Source organism: Plectropomus leopardus, chromosome 9 (assembly GCF_008729295.1).
Source record: "Plectropomus leopardus isolate mb chromosome 9, YSFRI_Pleo_2.0, whole genome shotgun sequence".
NCBI lineage: Eukaryota > Metazoa > Chordata > Actinopteri > Perciformes > Serranidae > Plectropomus > Plectropomus leopardus.
This window is the reverse complement of record NC_056471.1, coordinates 13,948,926-13,970,718: the sequence shown is the minus strand read 5'-3', so window position 1 is coordinate 13,970,718 and position 21,793 is coordinate 13,948,926. Positions and strand designations below refer to the sequence as shown.

Sequence of the window (21,793 nt, the reverse complement as noted above, 5' to 3'; positions counted from 1 at the left end):
ATTGAGGTTATTTAGTCAGTTGACTTGGTATATTCTGTTCAATCACAAAGTAAATTGGTGGCAAATGAAAGAATCTTAAAGGAGGGTGATATGCTTAGGGCAAATGAGGTTAATGAGTGTGGCTTCAGTTGCAATAAAAAATATAATCGAAGACAGACACACTGTGCCAAAACAAATGAGAGATCGATAATGTTATGCATTAATGCCCTGACACCAATCCGTGCCCAGAATGTAACAATCTGTGTGAGCATTTAAGGGGTCAAGCACACAGGTTCAGTTTTTTCTTATCCTGTGATAACGTAGAACAGGGGCCTGGAAAAAAAAAAGACTTTGAACCATGAAAGTATGCAAACAGTTTGATAAACATCAAGTGAGTTATTTAAGTGAGGGTCAGCTCCCTCTTCTGAAAGTTTGCTTGTGATCTCATTTCTAATTACAGCAATCTTATATTTTAAGAAAACTTGAAGTCATCAGCAAGAGAGAGCAGTCATTACGAACTACAGCGGCACAAAAAAGAAAATTCAGCATTCAGCCTCATGAAATCTGCATTTTGACTGCTCAGAGTCCACATGAATTATTTGTTTATTAGTTTATGATCACTCCGTGCAAAACAGACTTCATGCCTATAGTCATTTAATCTCCAGTTTTAATAAGCTATAAACTACAGCACTGGGTTTTTGAGTTGTTAGCAATCAAATTAAAAGAGTGTGAAACAAGGTGGTGTTCAAAATGCTGATACTACAATATCAAGGGTGCCGCAATTTGAACAGAAGCAGCACAAACATCCACCTGTGAATCTGAATTTCAGCAAAACAGCTGGTTTAGATATTTATATTATATTTAAAGATATTTAATATTACATATTTCTACCTTGACAGCAGAACTCACAAGGTAATTTGTGTTTAGCTCTACAGGACATGGACGCACTGAACAGTGATATCACTCCAAAACCTGAGCTTCTGTAATTAATGGATTTAAGAATGAATCTTACAAATTAATAAATATTTAAGCTAAATAAAACCGCTGCGCCGACTTCACTCACCCACACACTATTATTCTTAATAGTATTTAAATATGTCTCACAGTTTTTAAATATAAATCTATTATTCAAGGGACTTTCTATATATTATTTAACATTTTTGCTTAATTTTTACCTGTTTTACAGGGCCATTTTAAGTACCAACACTGATGCTGAGCAGCTACTTGTTATTCAGCATCTACTTTGATGAGCACTCAACTCTTGTGTTTTTGTGTCTCTCAACAGGAAAACACCCCACGGACCAGTCGCCTGTGTGTGTGCGTGAGCACATGTGGGAGACCCCTGCTTAAAAATAAAAAAACAACTCCTGTCCACCAGTCAGCATTCAGAGATCGTAAGTAGACTTTTAAACCTTCCCTTTTCTCCAAGGTTTTTATGAGCCAAAGCTGTACATGGTTTCCGAAGGATACTCGTGCTAATATCACACTGTGAGATCATTTATACAGTAGAAAAAAAGCTAAACCCAATTCAAAGCTATAAGGACTATTAGAAAGAACATGAATCATACGAAAAAAAGATTTTCGACTTCTTCCGCTTCAGTTTGATCTAACAAAAGGATATAAAACCTAATCTTACAAGGATTAAATGATAAATCCTTTATCAATGCGAGCCATAGGCAAAAGCTATACAGTTAAATTGTGCTTAAATGCATAACCTCTTTCTCGCTGACTGATCATTCTGCTTTAATAGGCCGTTTAAAATAAGTCACGCATAATTATTCCCAGTGCTTTACCCTCTAACCTTCTCACTCTCTCTCTCTCTTAAAAAGAGACATAACTTATATCCTGTTAGAGGTTACAAACTCTGTCTTGGTAGGAAGCCTCTGTTGTCATGATATTGCAGTGAAGGTATGATCAAGCAGGTAGCAGCAGTCTCTGTGTGTGTGTATGTGTATGTGTATGTGTATATGTATGTGTGTGAGTGTGAGTGTGAGTGTGAGTGTGAGTGTGTGTGTGTGTGTGTGTCTGTGTGTGTGTGTGTGTCCTCTGCAGCTTTTGCTCACATCTGCAATTCTGCATTGATTCCATGCCAGTGAGCAGAGAGCTGATGCAGAGTGGAGGGTTCTCTGTTATAGCCAGGTACATCAGCCAATGGCTATTGCCATAACGGGATGTGTGTGAGGGGGTTTAATAATGCTGCAGAGTAAATGACTGCAGTCAATACAGTATCATCAAATGTGCTGCAGTCATAAGCAATTATGTGGAAATGTACTGTTTATTTGCAATTAATGCTACAATAATTATTACTGATATTTTTGTTTGTTTTAGAATGAGGTATAGCCTATTGAAGCATTGTTTCTTTATTGTGTTAAGCAAAGTGGAATTGAAACTAGTTTGCAAAAAGAAAATACTAGTCAACAATTGGAATCTTTCCTTAATTAGCATATAAAAGACAATGTTCAGACATCAAAAACATGCTGTTTATGCCCACAGCGCTTTGGGATTACAATCAACTCATGGGCCCAGTTATTCTCAGAGAGGTGGCCACTTATGCTTGTTAGGACCCCCTCAGTGCAGAATCACTGCCGCATATTTCATCACCTTGCTTTTCAACATATTAACATAGGTCGAGAAGCGGGTAAAACTGAGATGGAAAAGCCTGCAGTGCTTCTATTTCAGCTGAGAGTGGGTAACATGCTGAGCTGATATTTACAACATCTTTGGGAGATGTTAAGATTGTAAACGTGCCATCAGGAGCTGTCAAAAAAAAAAAAAACATTCACATCCCCAGTGGCTGGAGTTCTGTGTAAATGTGTCATTTTATTTCTGCTGATGAATTAATTACACTTCCTATACAGACTGCAGTTCTCAAGCATGCTAACATGCTGATGTTTAGCAGCTGTAATGTTAACCGCATTGACCATTAATCACCATTAATTTAATAATTTGATAATTAGCATTAAATATACTACAGCTAAGTTTGGTTGGCGTTAGTTTTGCAGGTAAACCATGAGCTTTTTTTAGTCTGGAGCAACTGGACTGATGGACTAACAAACAGAAAAACATATCCCAGAAACACTATAAAGTTTAATTTAAAGGTACAATTCATACCCAAATTAAAAAAAAAAAACACATATTTTCCACTTACCTGTAGTGCTATTCATTGATTTATTTATCGCTTCTCTTTGGTACAAACTACTGAGTGTTGGAGATGTTGGCCATAGAAATGTCTGTTTTCTCTCAAATTGAATGGAACTAGATGACACTTGGCTCATGGTGCTTAAAGCACACATGCACACAAAGAAACAAACAACCAAAACAAAAAACTCCATGGCAGCAACAAGTTACACAAGATAATCAACAGATTTTGTTGCGAGCAGCTTCATATAGACACTACTTTCTTTCTACAAAAATACACCCTCAAAACATTTCACTGCGCAGAGAGAAGTGTGCATCTACTGCTAGCTCACTGAACACTGAACTAGTTAACGTTACAGCTCAAGGTGGACACTGTTAATGTTTACAAATTACGCTGTCATGAGCACAAGCCCTCAGCTATGAGTAGATGCACATTTCCTTCTGCACAGTGATGTGATTTGGGGTTGTGGTTTGGTAGAAAGAAAACAGTTCCTACATGAAATTGCTCACAACAAGGTCTGTCGATTATCTTGAGTAACTGGGTCATGATTTCTTATAAGAATAATTTCTGTTGAGTTTTTCAAATGCATTTTTTGGCACTTAAGCACCACAAGCTGAGTGCTATCTATGTCCATTATATTAAAGCGAAAGCAGACAACTCTGCGGCCGATATCTGCAACACTTGGCAACTCACACCAAAACAATCCAGACTCAGAAATAGCACAAAAGGTAAGAGGAAAATTGTGTAATTTTGATCTAAGGGTGAACTGTTCCTTTTGATGAGAAGCAAATACATAGACTTTTCCCTCTAACTGCACAGCTGCATATTGTTGCATTCCAAAACAAAAGTGCCCCTCCTAAATATCTTAGTGCCGCTGGAGGACCATTTCACCATTTCAGAGAGGTTTAAGTAAACTGTGCTGAGTGGAGGAGGCCACAGAGGAGCTGGTGCACCAGGGATAGACAACATAGATGCAGCACAAAAAAACCCTCTGTGATCTGCCAGGGGGGAATATAAACAGTTAAGCATATGGAAGGGGCTGCTATCACAGGCAGAGAGAGGGGAGTTTGTTTTTCACCTGCATCTCTACGTGTGTGGTATGCATATGATGCTTTTGCGGGAACATTTCTGATCTGTTACCTTCAATGATTTATGAATGCATGTAAATGCATACTATTGAAAAAGAGGAAATACTTCTTACATACTTCGCAGACACCTAATCACATGCAAATGTGGCTAAGCTGGAATGTATTGGACTCTTACCTTACACTTTCCGCACTCTATTTCTTAATAAATGAATCAGACTGATAACTCTGGGAGAAATGGATAAACAGACAGTAACCAGGACTCCACAGAGGCGTTAAATTATTTGAGCCACCCTGAGACAGGTTAGAGATCTGCTCAGAGGCTGTACATTTTCCAAAGATAGATGCACTTTAATACAGTGAAACTGCTGTTAAACATTGAGTCACAGTCTCAAACAGCTATCCCCTCCGGTTAAGAGGTCTCTTTTTCTCTGTTACTGATATGGGAGCTGACCTGATTCAATGGCTGTATTGATCAAATTGATTAAATAACAGTCTGCCGTTTGACTTTATTCTGTGGAGATCTCACTTTTCAAGGAGCTGAGCTCTGCTGCAGGACCGCAATGCATTTCCCTGCTGTACAGACTCCAGACACCCTGCTCAAAGTTGTTAGAGCCGACATCAGTCAGACAAGCCCATCAAAGGCCAGTCTGGTATCCTAGTGGGGAGCATTTACCAGTCCAAAACCAGCAGACTGATCCTCAACCTCTGCTAGATTCCTCTTATCTAGACACCGTGACCTCTTGTCTCGCTTCATCCCTGACCTCTCTGTGCATCTCCTGCACCTGACATTTACTTAAGGGCTGCACCTCTACTTCTCCCTCCCTCAGTTTTCAGTGGATACAACTTGTTTTTCTTTTTCTTGCTCTTTGCAGTTGAATATTCTGTGATGGTGAGCTTACAGCAGCCATCAAACACGATGGATTTTTCTTATCTCTGGCCCCTTGAGTGGAGAGGCTCTGAGGCCCCTTGCATGTCTTTCTTCTCCAGTTCAGATAGAGAGATGCCAGCCTCTTTGGGGGCGTGAACACAGCTGAGCTTATGCCAACATGTTGATATCAAGAACTGCTGTAAATATTGAAGCAGAGATTGCTGTTGCTAATCATCGCTGGCAAAACGGTGAAATTGCAATCAGTCGATCACAGGTAGACAGCGCCTTTTTTTTTTTTTTGAAAAGCTGACTGAATTTAGGCCAGGTCTTATTCTGTAATCCTCCTCTTGATCTCAGCGGGATCTTCACACTCAGATAAAGGCGGGATGTGTGTGAGGATGCCGCTTACTCGTGTGTGTGTGTGTGTTTGTGTGTCTTACAAGTGTACATCAGTGTGTGTGATCGTCTCCAGACTCATCAACATGGTGCTCGTCTCCTGTCACAACACTGTCTGGCAATGAGCGGCTCTGTCACACTGGGTGACACAGCACTCCAATTAATCACAGGGAAGGACCACTAATGAAGTCATTATGTATTCTGAGAGTTTCATCTTGACAACCACTTTTCCCACTAAAGGAATGACTGATACAGAAATACATGTGAAAGACTTGGGGCATAGTGGTAATGGATTTACAAAAATGGTTTTGACAAGTAAAATGCAGCTCCGAAGAGGACGTGGTGGACATTAAGTTTTACTTCATCTCTACAAGTGCTTAATTTCCCCTTTTCTGCTACCAGTGTTATTAATTTTGGTCTCACCTTTCAAATATCAGTTAAGAGTTTCTTGCTTTTCTTTTAATGGGTCTAAGTACAAAGTGCTGAAGTACCACTTTCACCTTCAAAACTACAGTACATCATGATCAGAGTTAAATTTGTGTCCTTCTGTCTTTGTTCATGTTGCAATATCCACATCAGACCGTCAGTTTAGGCTGCTCACACCAGTAATGCAATTTATAAACCTCTATACATTCAGTACCATCATATACAAATGTTGAATGAACCTGTGTTCATGTGCTGTCGGACTAATGGAGAAAATGATTTCTCCACTAATAGAATTCATGTGAACGCCGCCTCAAATCAGAGCAACACCTCAGAGAGCAGAGAACAACATAAAATGACCTAAATTAGTGAGAAAAGTTATTCCTCAGCATTAGTCTACTGTTATGTCCCAGTGTGACTCCAATTTCCAATTACAAGAAAGGCCAGTTATACAGTAGTTATCAGAAATCAAAGTTAGCAGTTTATCTCAAACATCAGAGTTGAGCCATGACCACAACAATAAACAAAAGTTAATATTTTCAACCCTAAACTTTTTATGCAAAAAAAATTAAACAAAAGACAAGCTTCCAACTTGAGCTCCTAAACAATCTGAAATGAGAGAAAACATGGCAATGACAAACAAAAAAGGGCTCTCACTCGTACTAAACAGCTTTAAAGTGCTCTTACATTTACAGTGACAAAAAAGGAACAACTGAATATTAACAAACTGATAGCACTACAAAGTTTCAAGCCTAAATAAAACACAAACTGGTAAAACGACTTTTCTACAGCTAATACGTTTATTAAAAAAATTATCAACATACAAAATGACCCTGGATAGTAATATAGGTAAAGCAATACTTTAATAGTTTTAGGGGATGTACTGGTGTAGCAACAAATCTGGGGCAATATCTGACTGTAATATAAAGCTTCAAAATGTTGCCACCTTTTCTTAATGTTTCCCAACTCTGGAAATGAGACCTGAAGAGCACGTGAATGCAGTATAAGTTTGAAAAGTTTTAGAATTTTGGCACAACCAGAAGAAAATATCACAAAAGGTCCCCTCCTCTTAAACACTGATTTAATTAAAAATTGGAGTGGACTTTACTGATCAAGGAACAAAGGAGGGGTAATATTGTTTGATGATATTAAGTGAGAATCTGAATACATACTATATTTTGGCAGTGAGATTTTGGTATTTCGATTTAGATTTAAGAAAGATGTGTATATATTAAATGGAGAAATAAACAGTATTCCCGACTGAAGACCGGTAATTAAAAAACAATCATATTTAATCACTATAAATGATCTCCACGGTGCAAAAATAGTCTTTTCTGTTTGTTTTTTGTTTGGTGTTTCTGAGTTAAATAAAATCATGCTGTATTCCCCAAGCAACCACTTCTTAAGTTGGTCCAATGGGATGTAGGTTTCCAAGACTTAAAGAAGAAGAATGTGCTCTTATGAAGAGTACAGGCTGAATGCATGAACACTAGAATGAATTACAGCTCTGTCCTGTCTACAAACTTCTCTAAGAAGTTGATCCAATAATCTCTGAATTTGGCATGCAGTGTCTTTGGAAACTCAAGACTTAAAGTTATTAAATGACTGTTGGCACTCATAATCGTTTAGCTGCCGTGAGCAAAACAAAATGAGCCTGAACTTTTAGAAGCAAAGTTCAATCTTCAAAACACTTGACACAACTGGCCACAACTTGTAATCCTCCCTTTAGCATACCAAATTTCCAGAATGTTCAAATGTAAATGCCACTTCGCTAATCAGTACTCATCGCTCTATGGTACTTTTCTTAATTCAATATTTTAGGCAGTTTTGTAAAATGATGCAAAATGCAGCAACGCCCGGCCTATACAAATCACTACACTGCTGACTTGCCTCACAGTTCCCATGGTGCTTGGACCTGCCAAATGCTATTCGTGGCTACATATTATTTAACTCCTTGGAAATCAGCAGCTTGACGGCGCGCAGGGACGCCCACACATACATACACACATTCATATGCATGTGTGTGTACATAACAAAGAGATGGCACAAGAGAGAGAGAGAGAGAGACAGACAGGGAGAGAGAGAGAGAGAGACAGACAGACAGAGATAGAGAGAGAGAGACAGACAGACAGAGATAGAGAGAGAGAGACAGACAGACAGAGAGAGAGACAGAGAGAGAGACAGAGAGAGAGAGACAGACAGACAGAAAGAGAGAGACAGACAGACAGAAAGAGAGAGAGACGGACAGAGAGAGAGAGAGAGACAGACAGACAGACAGACAGAAAGAGAGAGAGACGGACGGACAGGCAGACAGACAGACAGACAGACAGAGATAGAGAGAGAGAGACAGACAGACAGAAAGAGAGAGATAGACAGACAGAAAGAGAGAGAGACGAACAGAGAGAGAGACAGAGAGAGAGAGACAGACAGACAGAAAGAGAGAGAGAGACAAACAGAGAGAGAGACAGAGAGAGACAGACAGACAGACAGAAAGAGAGAGAGACGGACAGACAGACAGACAGACAGACAGAGATAGAGAGAGAGAGACAGACAGACAGAAAGAGAGAGACAGACAGACAGAAAGAGAGAGAGACGAACAGAGAGAGAGACAGAGAGAGAGAGACAGACAGACAGAAAGAGAGAGAGACGGACAGAGAGAGAGAGAGAGAGAGACAGACAGACAGACAGACAGAAAGAGAGAGAGACGGACAAATCCTAGACAGATTTATTGTAGTAGAACGCAAAGAAGATAAAGATTATGGATGGAGCTGCATACATGCTGAGATGCCAAACACACACACACACACAGATGCCTTTTTTCTTCTAAATCAATCATGTTATTTCTCAAGTGATGCCATGTGACATGTACTTTAATAGGACAAGCAGAGCAGCCTTGCACAGGTCATCTGCATCCCACCGTATTTTACATCACTATGCATACATGTGCACATCAGTATGTTCATGTACGTGAACTGAGCACAGCTGAATAAATAAACCAAGCTTTACACAAATCCCAAATCACAATAAATGTCATTAGCATTTCTATGCTTAACTGTGAATTCAAGGACATGCATCGAATTAACCGATGTAAGCCTCCAGGTACAGTATGTGTTGCTAGAGTGACATATCTTCACACTGTTGTTCATTTCTGCAAAAGATAAAGGATGAGCAAAAGAGAAAGAGAGAGAAAAAGAGTGACAGAGAATAGAAAGACCAGCATGGTAAGAGGATGATGTTGGTGTAGAGCTACATGCAGATGTAGTCTTGAGGGTTCGTGCAGTGTATCGTCTTACTCATAACCTGTCCTCGCTCCTCAGCCTTCAGGCTTACAGCTGCTGCACTGTGGAAATGACACTTTGCTCCATGCTCAACAGGTTGCTATGGTGATCACCAACCTGAGGAATATGTAAATTACAACCTACCGAGTCCACAGGTATTTTAGAAAAGAAAGAAAAGTGAGATGCCATTATGGTTTGTAAAATAATGATGGAATGGATTCGATTAACTCCCCGATAGTCCTTTGAAACAACACTGCGTAAAGTTGTGACGTCAAATGTGATGAGTAAAGGGATTTTTACATTATGAGTTGAAATGATGAGATGCTTAATCTACTGGCAGGACATGTATCACAAAATTTTGATGTGTGATTAATAATTTTTTAAGCAAAATAATATTTCATAAGATAAATACTGCTTGTAACTTCCCCAATGTGAATATTTGCTATTTTGAAAGTAAGTTATTATAGTAACCTGAATATCTTTGGGTTTGGGGGCTTTTGATTAGATCAAATAAGCAATCTGAAGATGGAAACTTGGGCTCATTGTTTTTGGATTTGCCTTGAGATTAATTGATCATAAAAATGTTTGCATGTTTTTAGTGTGCAACCAAAATATTAAGTCTGTATTAAGGCTCTGTTCAGAGTTACACAACAAAAACAAGTGGATATCAAAGATAGAGTGTGTTTCTATAAGAATAATAATGAGAGAAAAAGTCATGAAGCAATTTAAAATTTCAGTGCAATATCCTCAGTATGCCTAATAGCATAAGGAGGTTTAAAAGGATAGTTTGGGATTTTTGAAGTGGGGCTGTATGTGATACTACTTATGTATAGTCAGTGTATTACATACAGTAGCTGGTGGTCGAAGTGCCCCGTCTGTTTCTGCAATCCGGAAGTGTGCTGACCACCAGCTACCGTATGTAATACACTGACTATACATAAGAATCTTATACAGCCCCACTTCAAAAATCCCAAACTATGGCTTTAATGTATCCACACAAACTATTCAACAATAAGGATTGCCCTTTTTCCTGTCATGCTAATAAATCTAGCAACTCACTTGCCTAGTAAAAAAGAATTAAACACATTATTTAAACACATTATTATTTTATTCTGGAGCTGATGATGGAAGGAGCTAAAGAATGAGCCATCTTGCTTCCCTCTCATGTCATGTTGCACATGCTCAGTAGCGATCCTGCACTCGTTAGAAAATGGCGGTTGGTAAAGACAAAGTTTATGAGCTGAATGGCAAGCGAGGAAGGGGAAATGTTTCGAAAAATGCACATGTAATGATAGTGAGTAGTAATCTGACTAAGTGTGAAAAAACTGAGACATGTCTCAGGGTCTCCTCTCAGGCTGATCACCATGTTTTGTAAATGGATAACCATTGTCACAATGTACTCCTTTACACTAAAAGAAAGCAAAACATTTGCAGGTGTTGTTATGTATAATTTGGTATGTGGCTTATTAACTAAAATGGGTTTGACAGCCCTGACCTAATGGATAACAGAATTTATGTAGGGGGAAGTAAAAATTGACCTCTGCCAGGTAGATTCCTGATCCACTTGCCTGACTAGTCAAAAAAAAAACAAAACAAATTAACACTGAACCCTAACTACTGTTCCCATGTAACACAGAAACACATTTTGGGCTTTCATATATATTCATGCCTAAAGACTTTTCATCCTGGATTCATTATTCTGTTTGCCTGTGTGCTCCTTCTCACACAGACACACACACATGCTTGTGCACGTGTGTGTGTGATGTAAAAGCTTTCTGGAGCATGAAATAAGCTTTCCAGGGGAACAGTGAAGACGAGAGGGGCCGATGTCCCTTGCTATTTCTTAATTAAGTACACGCAACTCTCATCTTAAAAATCGTAAATGTCACCTCAGAGCTTCTGGCTACCGTTCCCCTCCTTCCTCTTGGTTATGGCTCTTAAGTAAAATGCTGGCGCAATCTGAGTGATGCAGCAGCACTTGGCTATACTCTTAATAAGACACTCTGGGTGAAGGGCTCTGTCGCTACAGCGGGTCATTCATTATTTTGTAATCCCAACAAAAAACTCAAGAATGCAATTTTGTTCCTAATGTCTCAGTGGGGAAAAAGCAGTGTATCAACTGTCACAACATTTCCCAAGAGTTTCTCTTCCAAACATGTAAATAGATTCTCTTTCTTCTCTCTCCCTCCCTCTGCCTCTATATCGCACTCAAGGAGGTGTGATGTTGTTGCGAGTGATGTGTGTGTGTGTGTGTGTGTGTGTGTGTGCTCATGTGCGTGATGTGCTCTGGACTGTGATGAGCCGAGAGGAGGCAGCTCAGCGATAAGAAACATATCAGTGTTCAGCACCTGCCTTCCTGCCTGCCTGCCTCCTTACTGACTGACTACACAAGCAGATTGCATGTGGAGTCCCCTCTCATTGTCACAGCTAAAAAAAATCCCCCAAACTAATGATGAAATAAAGTGAGAGACTTTGAGACTCTGTTTTGCCGATGAATGCATTTTGTCCACGTGTGCAGCGAAAAATTAACCACATCAAACAAATTTTAGTTGAAACAGAAATTTCATCACTTCTTGTTCTGACGTGAGATCAATCCTGAGGAAAGATGTGTGTAGTCGTGAAGGTGTGGCTTTGAAGATGAAGCAGCCCCTAGCCTCAAAAACAAACATTTTTGTCGGAACCCTACAAGCCTCAGTACATTTGTCACTGTGTAACAAAAAGCTGCAGTAATTTTGCTGACAGGTAAGCTTCTGTGAGGACTGTTAGACGCCTTTCAGCTTGTTTTACCCACCCTGTAATGGCCCTGCCAACACGGATCGTGTGTCCCAATACATACAGCTGCTTTTATTGGGACACAGTAAATATCTTGTGTCTTTTCTGTAGCACCTAACCAATTACCTTGAATGGTTCGTAAGCACATATTCCATCTTTGTGGCAACTTTGTGCTCACTTTGGTTTGGTTTGTGTCTGTAGCTCAGTGAAGCCACAGAGAGGCTATCAATGTCATTTAGTACACAGTATCACAATGCACAGTTGTTGATTTTCTTAATGAAATCAGACGATCAGATGAAAAGGCTTGAGCAGCATATGCTTGCATGCCTGTAAACATCTCCGTCTTCAGACATTGCTACGGCTCACACCAATCACAGTGTCTAATTGTATCAGCGTAAAACAATATTCCAAGCATAACTTCTCATGTTAAATTTTGCAAACCATAAACAAAGTCATCTAATTTACTCACCCGATCTCTGACTTCCCTGCCGTTCATTCCTTTCTCCAAACAACCAAACACAAAATGCTGTATCGTAACCTCTCAGTGCCCCTGTCACAACACCACCACTTTGCAATCAACTTTGCTTTCTCAAACTTCACACACATGGCTGAGCACACGCTATCACACAGCGTTGCTGAAGAGGGAGAAGAGACGAGCTGTGACAGGCCCGGGGCCTTGAGGAGAGAGGCGAGGAGCAGCCAGGGAGCACCTCTAAGCCACTTAACACCTTCGGGACATTCACAAGTCCTCTACAAAGATGTGCAACATAATATTGAATGTTAGATGTGTCATTAGCGGCATCTTCTATCACCCTACGACAGCCTTTGCACCTAATTGTAGAAAGATGAGTGCATTTAAGAGTGTCATAAAAGAAATAGGGAAGGACAAACTAACATTCCTAAGTCAAAGAACAACCGAAATTACAACACAGTGACAAGCTTACAGAAAACAGACGTATGCTTATTATCTGTGACTAATTAGACTATATTTCTCCTTTTCTCACCCTCACCGTCATGACACAAATGTTCCCCAGTGCACTGTAGGCTCAGTGAACCACTTCTTATGCAGTACAGATGATTTCGTGGGTTGTACCCTTGAAATGGTCCTCCTAAAAGTTCGATATGAAAGACCACCCAGAGCATTACTTCCAATCTTGTTGATTATCTCCACATTCATATCGATTATCACGTGGTTCCCTCCCCCGTCATACTCAGTTATCACTCTGTGGTTGCTGATATGGAGCTACATTATTGATCGCAGCCCATTAACAGGGATAAAAGTGCACAGTTGCCGCCTGATTCATCACAACTCATGGGGGAGCCATCACTCAGTGGGCCACCTACACTTGCAACTGGAATAAACATCCGTCCACAGGTACACTTCACATCGGGTGCCTTCAATAAAACGAATTCTCAGAGTTATTAAATCATACAAGAGCATAAATGCTGCTGGACTCTTCCCAAAGCAGAGCTGAACGGTGACAGGGGGTGTACTTTTTTGGTGAAAAACAAAAAGGAAAAATTATATGACATGCTGTCTTTTGAAGATCTTTATACAGTAGTCTGCTTTCCCCATTAATTGTACTGGATGAATGACTATAGAATTATTAACAAAATTCAATGTGCCATTTTGCATCACCAGCTGGAACAACAAATAAACATTTGGTGGTGAAATGGTCAATAAATAATTGCTGCAGAGGGACATTGCCATTGATCGGAAGCAGTGGCTCGGCGCAAAGAGAAATTCATTGAGCATACTTATTTACTCTTTGTAGGATATCAAGGAACCGTTTTTTCACATATTGAACACCCTGACTAATGCTAGCAAACGAATTACACATGACAATGACAACCGCAACCACAACTGCAAGCAGTCAGCGGTTCTGCTTCACCGTAGCAGTCAAGCTCTTTTAGATACGTGCACCACAGCCGGCTACATATTCCTCTCTCCTCTCCTCTGCCTAGGGTGCATTAAATGGATTAAAGCACTAAGAGCAGCCAAGCATATATTCATTTCCTCCACACTGAGAGTGAGAGCAGTAGACAGCAGACAGAATATTATGGAGTGTCACAGTCCCTGGACCATCTCGCCAGATCAAAGATGGAAGATTGAAATAGAGAACAGAAGAAGATACAATCTTCTTCATTAAGCAGCTTTGATGCAGTATTGTTTGTTTGCTTTTTATCCGACATATGCAGGAGCTACCACACTCATATGGAGGAACAGATATGAGCAACTATGTATTCTAACATAATGGGAAAAAAATGTGGTATAAGCAAAAATATATTTCTTTAGACAACTTTTGGTTGTGGTTCTACGTCATGAATTAAAGCTAAGCGCCCTGACACACCAAGGAAACTGTCATTGATCAGTCAGCATTGGGCCTTTGGTGAGTGTCTGTCACCCTAGTTTCATTGTGTTGTGCAGTGTTGGCACTAGTCAGCTTTTTAAAGGCCGATTCAGCACTCTGAATTAACGTAGAGGTTGCGGAGCCTGTCAATGATTGAAATGACTGTGATTGGCAGTTCAACTCAGTACACGAGAAGACAAACGGAAGTGAGGAAGGCAAAAAACAAAGTCAAGTGGACATCAAAACAAATTTGTTACTTAAGGAAAGATTATTTTTAGCCATTGAGCTTTAAAGCAAAAACAGTTTAGAACTGTCTGTGTCATTGTTTGCTGGCACACAGTAAATATCCTTTGTTATTTCACCATCAGGTTGGGTTGTTGATGTGCTAACTGTCTAACTAGCATCTTGAATGGTCTCCCAGATCCCCTTTTTGAATGCTGAATACAGAGTACTGCCTCCTGCTGGTATGGAGAGTTATTTCCTCTCACAAAGCTGCAGAACATAAATGCTGGTTGGCTGCTGACTGTAGTCTTTGTGGTGTGTTCAAGTGCAATTTTCGGCCAAGACACAGGTGACGTGAGGCGACACAACAGTCAGCATTCACCATCACTAGTTGTTAACATAAGTTAGAAACAAAAGCAGGCCTATGTTGTGTATAAAGTCTGTGGGCTGAATATTTTTCTGCAAGACTGATCAAATTAAATCTGCAAAAACTGGGGACCTCTGTTAGAATAAAGTCACTGTAACAGCACAGGATTTAATCTAATCACTCAACTCTCCGACCGCCACCTGATTTAAACCTTGATTATCTCCACTTATTGTTCTGTTACAATACACAAGCTCTTACACTCAGCAATAAGTAATAAAGAGCAGGTGGCTATGGATGGTTGGGCAACAGAGATTTGGGTTTGTGTCCTGGTCCCCATGTGTGATTAGTGTTAGGGCAGTTTCATGCCAACCACACAACAATGAATAGATTGTGTGAGGAAGAATGCATAATGAAAGGCAACAAACAACACTGCAGTATTCTGCTGTGCTTGAGATTTTCTACTTAAGTATGGGTAGATTCAGAGAGAAGAGTAACAAAACTCAGAGAATTCAGAAATGCACAAAATTAACTTTTCCACCATTCTCCCCCTAAGCAGTGTTTGTCGTCATAACCTCTGCCTCCTGTCAAATAACAATGCAGATGGATGGGTGTTTTGGAGCTCGGTGTATTTGATGTCGATGCTACTTTCGGCAAAACCTGTAAAATATGTGTAATGTGGGCTACCGGTCAGTAAGGCAGCTGCCTGAGTGAGAACAGCTGATCGCTGCATTGGAAGTAATGGCCTCAAGCAACATTTTGGGCTTAGAGTGAAATTCACATTAAGCTCCTAAAACACTTGGTTAAGGTCAGGCAGAGATCTTGGTTAAATATTGAAAACATCCCGTGTCTGAAACTGAATCAAGATCACAATCTTTTCACTGACATTAACTCAGTGCTTTGAGCAAACCTAACCATAAAATTGCTTGTGTTTTATTGGCCTGGAGTGGATATTGTGAGGGAAAACAAATTAATTAGAATATCTATTTCAACATAAAGTGAAATGATGATAGTACAGAAGAGATGATGCAGCACCACTGTTCCAGACAGCCCTCCAGCCACAATAGATGCTGAATAATACACCCAAAAGGCACCCATAAAGGTTGTTGATTTAATAATTAATAAAACATTTGAATTTGTAGATAAATGGAAAGATGCGGTTCTGAAAACAACCGTGGCAGCACATTAGAAAACCTAAAAAAGAACAAAAGCCACATAGTCACTGTACAGTGCTGGACTTTGGTCCGAGCTGAGGCAGGGGAGGAGTGCGGCCTGGCTGAACCCAAGCAGACAGGCAGCAGGGGCATGGTAGCTCAGCAGGCCAGATAATTACACACCCTGATGGAGCGGCCACTTGGTATTCTCTGCACACCCACTAAAACATACCAGCACTAGATAAGTCAGTAGTAAGGGAGTGAGACTGAGGGGAAGAAAGGGTGGGGAGAGCTGCTTCAGAAGCTCCCAGACCAGCCAGACCCAGACGGCAGGGAGGCTGCGTTACAAATCAACCGCTTACTGCGCTCTCAACACGCTATGCTAAACGCTGTGTAAATAATATCAAAATCTTATTTAACTCAGTGATGTATATTCTTCAGAATGAGTGCAATCGCCTCGTCATGTCAACAAACTTGAGCGCTCTCCGGGGAAAAAGCAGTAATGACAAAGAAAGAAGATGCACCTCAGTGATTAATGTGATATTGGGGCAGAGCAGGGAGGTCAGACTGGATATTGTGGGTAATGAAGTGTGGCAATGGTGAATCCACACCTTGTCATTATTACATGTAAATGAGAGATATGGGCAAAACTGTTGTACTAACTGTTGTTGAAGCAAAGCTCATTTAATAGTCTCTCTTCAGCTCCTTATTTTGCTGTTAAATACAGAGGAACATCCCTTTGTGTGCAGTTAGGCACAATGCATGAATTAATATTACAGAGAGAGAGTTTGTGGAAATGCATCTGAGTCAGAATATTTGTTTACACTGTGTGATGCATAGCTGAATGTTAGTCAGGCACACAAATATAGAAAATGGGAGGGTGTGAGAAAGGAGCGCACACTGCAGGCAAAGAGCACTTTATTGGTAGTCACAAAAGGGCGGAGCTGGGAGGGGCATGCGGGTGATATCTCATGGGTGGCAGCAATGGGAGGAGGAGGGGGGAGTCAGCCGCACTGTATTTGGTAGAGAATGAGTGTCACTCTGTGTCGTTCCGCTGTCAGGCGAGCTGCTGAGAGCTGTGTGCTTCACTGAAGGGTGACAGCAAAGAGACACAGCCGCACTGCTGCTGTCACGGCCACTCTGCCTCTTAGTTTTCAGCTGTGGGCAGCTGGTTGGTGGAACTGGCTGCAGGCTGCTGGACATGAGTGGCTTATCATGTCATTTTCACTACGTAAGTGAAAGCTAAAGCCAACTATTCGCTAATGGGTTCATTTACACAACCATTTGCACAAAAAATATGGAAGAGGCTGGAATTAATTTAGTAAAGGTCAGGTGTATTAGCCCGTGGTGGGAGCATGGTCGCAATGCCAACACTTAAAACTTCTGTCTTACTTACAGTAACTTGAAAGGTTAGGTCAGGTAAATAACAAGAAATAGATCAGGAATGAAAGTTAAAGCAGGTACACAATCTGTACAGTGTAGAGTCCCCGTCAGAGCCTAGGCGGGTTGGTAGACTTTAGGGAGAGAATAATGCTACGGGGGCCTGACTTTCTCCTTTCAGCTCCTGACTGATGAATCAAATGTAGTCAAGTGGAACCTCCCCAGCCTGAGAACATAGATTCAAAATAACCAGCCTGGGAAACTGCATCTCCTTGCTATCTAAGACGGATTATTGAACTATGACGGGTGGTTTTTTTTCTCTCCCTGCGCTGCTTTATCACTTAGGAAGTATTCCACGTTGCTTATTTCTCTGCTCCAGATTTCATTTTACATATTTCTGTTTTACTGCCCTGCAGCCTTATTTAGTTTTTAAACTAATTCTCTATCACTGCTCTACACTATAATTTAAAAGTAAGCAAGCACACCCAAGTACATGCATACACACACACGGAGAAGTGTTGGTGTTAAGATATTTAACAGATAAAGGGTTAAATGCATGTAAGCATATTATTTAATCAGGTTTAATTCAATAATACAGCATTATTTGTTAGTTGTTCCTCCTTTTCATTTCTTTTTAATTCATGTTCAACAAGCAAACATCTGACTCAGCATGTCCCACAGGGTAACAGGGGAATTGTTCTCTGTGTCTGCTTCTCATTTATACTGTATGTGCTTCAACTTTAGCAGTCTGCCATGTCATGGATGGGTAAAGTGGACTAAAATGTATGGTTAATAGGAAAGCCTCTGTGGCATTCGCCAAACCCCAGTGCTATGGAGATGCAGCTCTACACTTGGCAGCTTCAACCTCCCTCATGTAACAGCCCACTCTTCTTACTGGAACTTATATGCAGCTTATAGTCAACCAGATCTCAGTCTCAACTCGGCAAATACATACACATGGTCAGTGGCCACTGGCGTCAGATACTGACACATGGAGAGAAACCAGGCAGCTTGTTTTTTGATGCTCCAAGCGACTGCTGTACAATAAAGAGCAGGAAGGCCCGCATACAATGAGCAGGAGGACAACTGCATGGATCATGTCCCATGTGAAATCAAAAGTCAATCAAGTTATTTTAATAACAACATAGTGTGTAATTTATAATATACTACAGGGATTCCCACACATTCATCTTTTTATGGCGGCCTGCCATGATTGAACATCTGCCGCTACCTATTGATTTTATATTTTTGGAGCCAGACCGTTCAATTAGGAGCACTATTGGAATATATATACAGTTCGCTTATTCATTCACCACACTCTTGGCTCAGATAGCAACTGTACACCAGACGCAGTGAAAGTAAAACTTAACCATTCATTGTGCTGGGTCTGAAATTCTGCAGCACCTGCTCCTCTCGTCCGTCGATCTCATCAGCTCTGAGCAGATCGACAGATCAGTTTTCTATACAACAACTCAAACTCCTCAAACAGCAGCTGCGGCAATGACCAGTTTCACCTGTGATGCATTCACAGACTCACAAAAACATCAGAATTTAGAGAGGGAGCACTGAATGATAAAAAAAAGGGACACAAGCACACAAGAGAGCCGCCCACCCGCCCCCTTCGCCAAACATACATTCCAATTCTGTGTGAAACACTGTATTACGCTAGGGATGTCTGTAATGACACATCACATTAGTAAAAAACATATTTATCTTAAGCCAAACCATAATGTTTTTGTCAAAACCTGCAATGTAATTTTGTTGTCTCAACCTATGGAAGTGAACCTAAAAACAATGTTCCTTACCAACATTCTGAGTTTATTTTGACAAGAGGCTGTACATGTTTAACAAGCAAAAACCATGCATTTCTTGTGAAAATGTACATTTATTTTAAAGAGACAGAATGCATGTGTGCGCATAAATTGATATGTTGTCCTTTACATCCAAAACTGACACTGGAGGGATATCAGAACGTCATGGCTTGATGTGTCAGGCCACTGATCAAGCATTGGTATTTGGCGAGTTTTTATGTGGACAGGGAGTATGGCATTAAATAATATATTTCAGGTATTCAGACTATTTTTGATTAATTGCCAAATGCGTAAAAAGAATAAAATCTGAATTTGGAATGTTAAAGTCTCTTGTTCCCGGCATCAGATCATTATACAGTGGCTCAGGTTTAAATGCTGAACTCTGGAGCTTCGGAAAGTGACTGATTTAATAATAATAAAATATAGTTATGAGGGCAAAGCAGTCGAACAAAAACAGGAAGAATGCCGACACCGCTTTGGCTTTCACCAGACAGCACCGTCATGTTTGCCCTAATATTTATGACCTCTACAGAGATACCGCAGTCTCTGGACAGCATTAAAGCCTGCCCCTTGCCCTCTATAAATATTTTCTTTATGGCCAGGGAAGTGAGGGAAAGTCGTAACAAGCTATTACATGGATGAGCTGCATTTCTTATCCTCATCCTCTTTTTATCAACCAAGATCCTGCTCAGTGACCTGCAGAGACCGTCAGAGCCGAACATCTGTTTGGCTAACCTCCTCCACCCATCTTTCCTCAGTGACCGATCGGCTCTTAACCACCGTGCTGATCCATCACAGCTCACTGTCCCTTCTCTCCATATCTGCCTGTCTGTTCGTCTGTACGCCGGAGAGAAGGCCAGGCTATTGATCTCTACTCAATGAAGCAGGCTCAAGGTCTTTAGAGCAAAGCTATGTTTTAACTTACTCTTGCTGAAGGAGAAATCTGCTGTCAGACAAAGTTTTGCTACAGTGCGACAAGGTCTGTGCTGAGCTGTGGGGGCCCGCTCTCAGTATTAATGGTGCAGCTTCGAAGAACTGAATTATGTCCTGAACTTGAACTGAACGTAAAGCAATCACACACAAAAACACACCCAATAACTATGCTCAGGGACTATGTCTATGATCAACAACAGCTGGTTTACAGCAGCCTGTGGCGGCTAAATTAGAAACAAGGTATCATTGTATCACTACAGGGACTGACAGTGTCTCTGTTTGCCTAGCGGAGTCAACAGTTTACAGGGCTGCAATTATTTTCTGTACTAATTAATCTGCCAATTATTTTCTTGAGTAACTGATTAATCATTTGATCTAGAACAGCCAAGAATATAGTCATAATTCTCCTGTTCTGTCCTTCTAACAGTACAAACCCAAAAGATATCCAGTTTAGTGTTGGACTGATGGACAATGCCACCGTTCATCATCAATGGTTCAGTCATCGACCACTGAGCATGACATTGTAATTTAAAAGCCCCAGCCCCTCTGTCTCCACCAACACCAGGATGTAGTGGCGCCAATGGCAATCATTGCATGCTTATAACGTAATCTGATTTATCTACCAGAACTGTAAGCTGCCAGACAGGTGAACAGCAATTGTCACCTTGTTTTTAACATTATATAAACATCACAGGTTCAGGGAGGAAGGTCAAAAAGTGACAAAGCACCAGTCTGAGTAAGTTAATTTTACTTAAGAGGCTTTAACACATAAAAAAGTCATAGTGTAGTATGAAATCCAAAACAGTAGGGAAATGTTATGGTATATTATGTTTTCCAAAATGGCATGAAAACATCTTTGTATAGTATGTCATCAGAAATATCATAAAAAAGTCATAGGATAGTATGACATTCAAAAATAACAAAAAAATCATAGTATGGTATGCCGTCAAAAAGTCATAAATATTTCATAGTATAGTTTGCCATTAAAACCTTCATCAAAACTTAATATAGGATTTTATCAAAACTATAAAAAAAAAAGTCATAGTATATTATATTGTCCAAAATAGCATACCATAGTGTATATGACATAAAACAGCATCATCATGTAGTGTGTCCTATAAAGTGCAAAAAAGTAATAGTACAGTATGTCGAGAAAAGGTTTTTAAAAATTTCATGGTATAGTAAAGTGAGAAAACAGATGCAGAGGCAAAGGGAAGACAAGATGGACGAGCTAATAATGGTAATGTTTGGAGTCCGCTAGAAACTTACAAGAACAGCCATAAGAAAAATTGTGCCTGGGTTAACTTTTTCACCAAACTGCAGATGACTGGTAAATTATCAAAATATGTAGAAATCTTTCAGTGTTTTTCATTGTTTTGAAAAAGTATGCAGCTACAAGCTAGTTTGTACCTCTGCCAGTGTTCAGTGGAGCACCTGCCTTTTATCACAGCCACGGATGGTGGTGGCAGTAGCCACTTTTAAAAACGCTTTACCTTTTGGGGGAACGCTCTTGGAGGAAAGTGGTTTTCAGTGCAGTTACCGTGCAGTGCTGTGAAAGCCCATACAATGCATACAATACTCCACCTTCCACCTTCTCTTACCTTCTGTCTGTCTCTCTCTCTCTGTGTGTCTGTC

At 40.4% G+C, this 21,793-nt stretch overlaps 1 protein-coding gene across 1 annotated transcript in view; it reads left to right on the top strand.

Moving 5' to 3' along the window:
* The first annotated feature begins 1,336 nt into the window (after positions 1-1,336).
* The window catches only part of frmpd3 (FERM and PDZ domain containing 3), a 50,913-nt gene continuing 30,456 nt past the window's right edge, over positions 1,337-21,793 (top strand). Inside the window, exon 1 of the mRNA XM_042493447.1 lies at positions 1,337-1,373. The gene's annotated coding sequence lies outside the window, so the exon portion shown is untranslated. The remainder of the gene's footprint in view (positions 1,374-21,793) is intronic.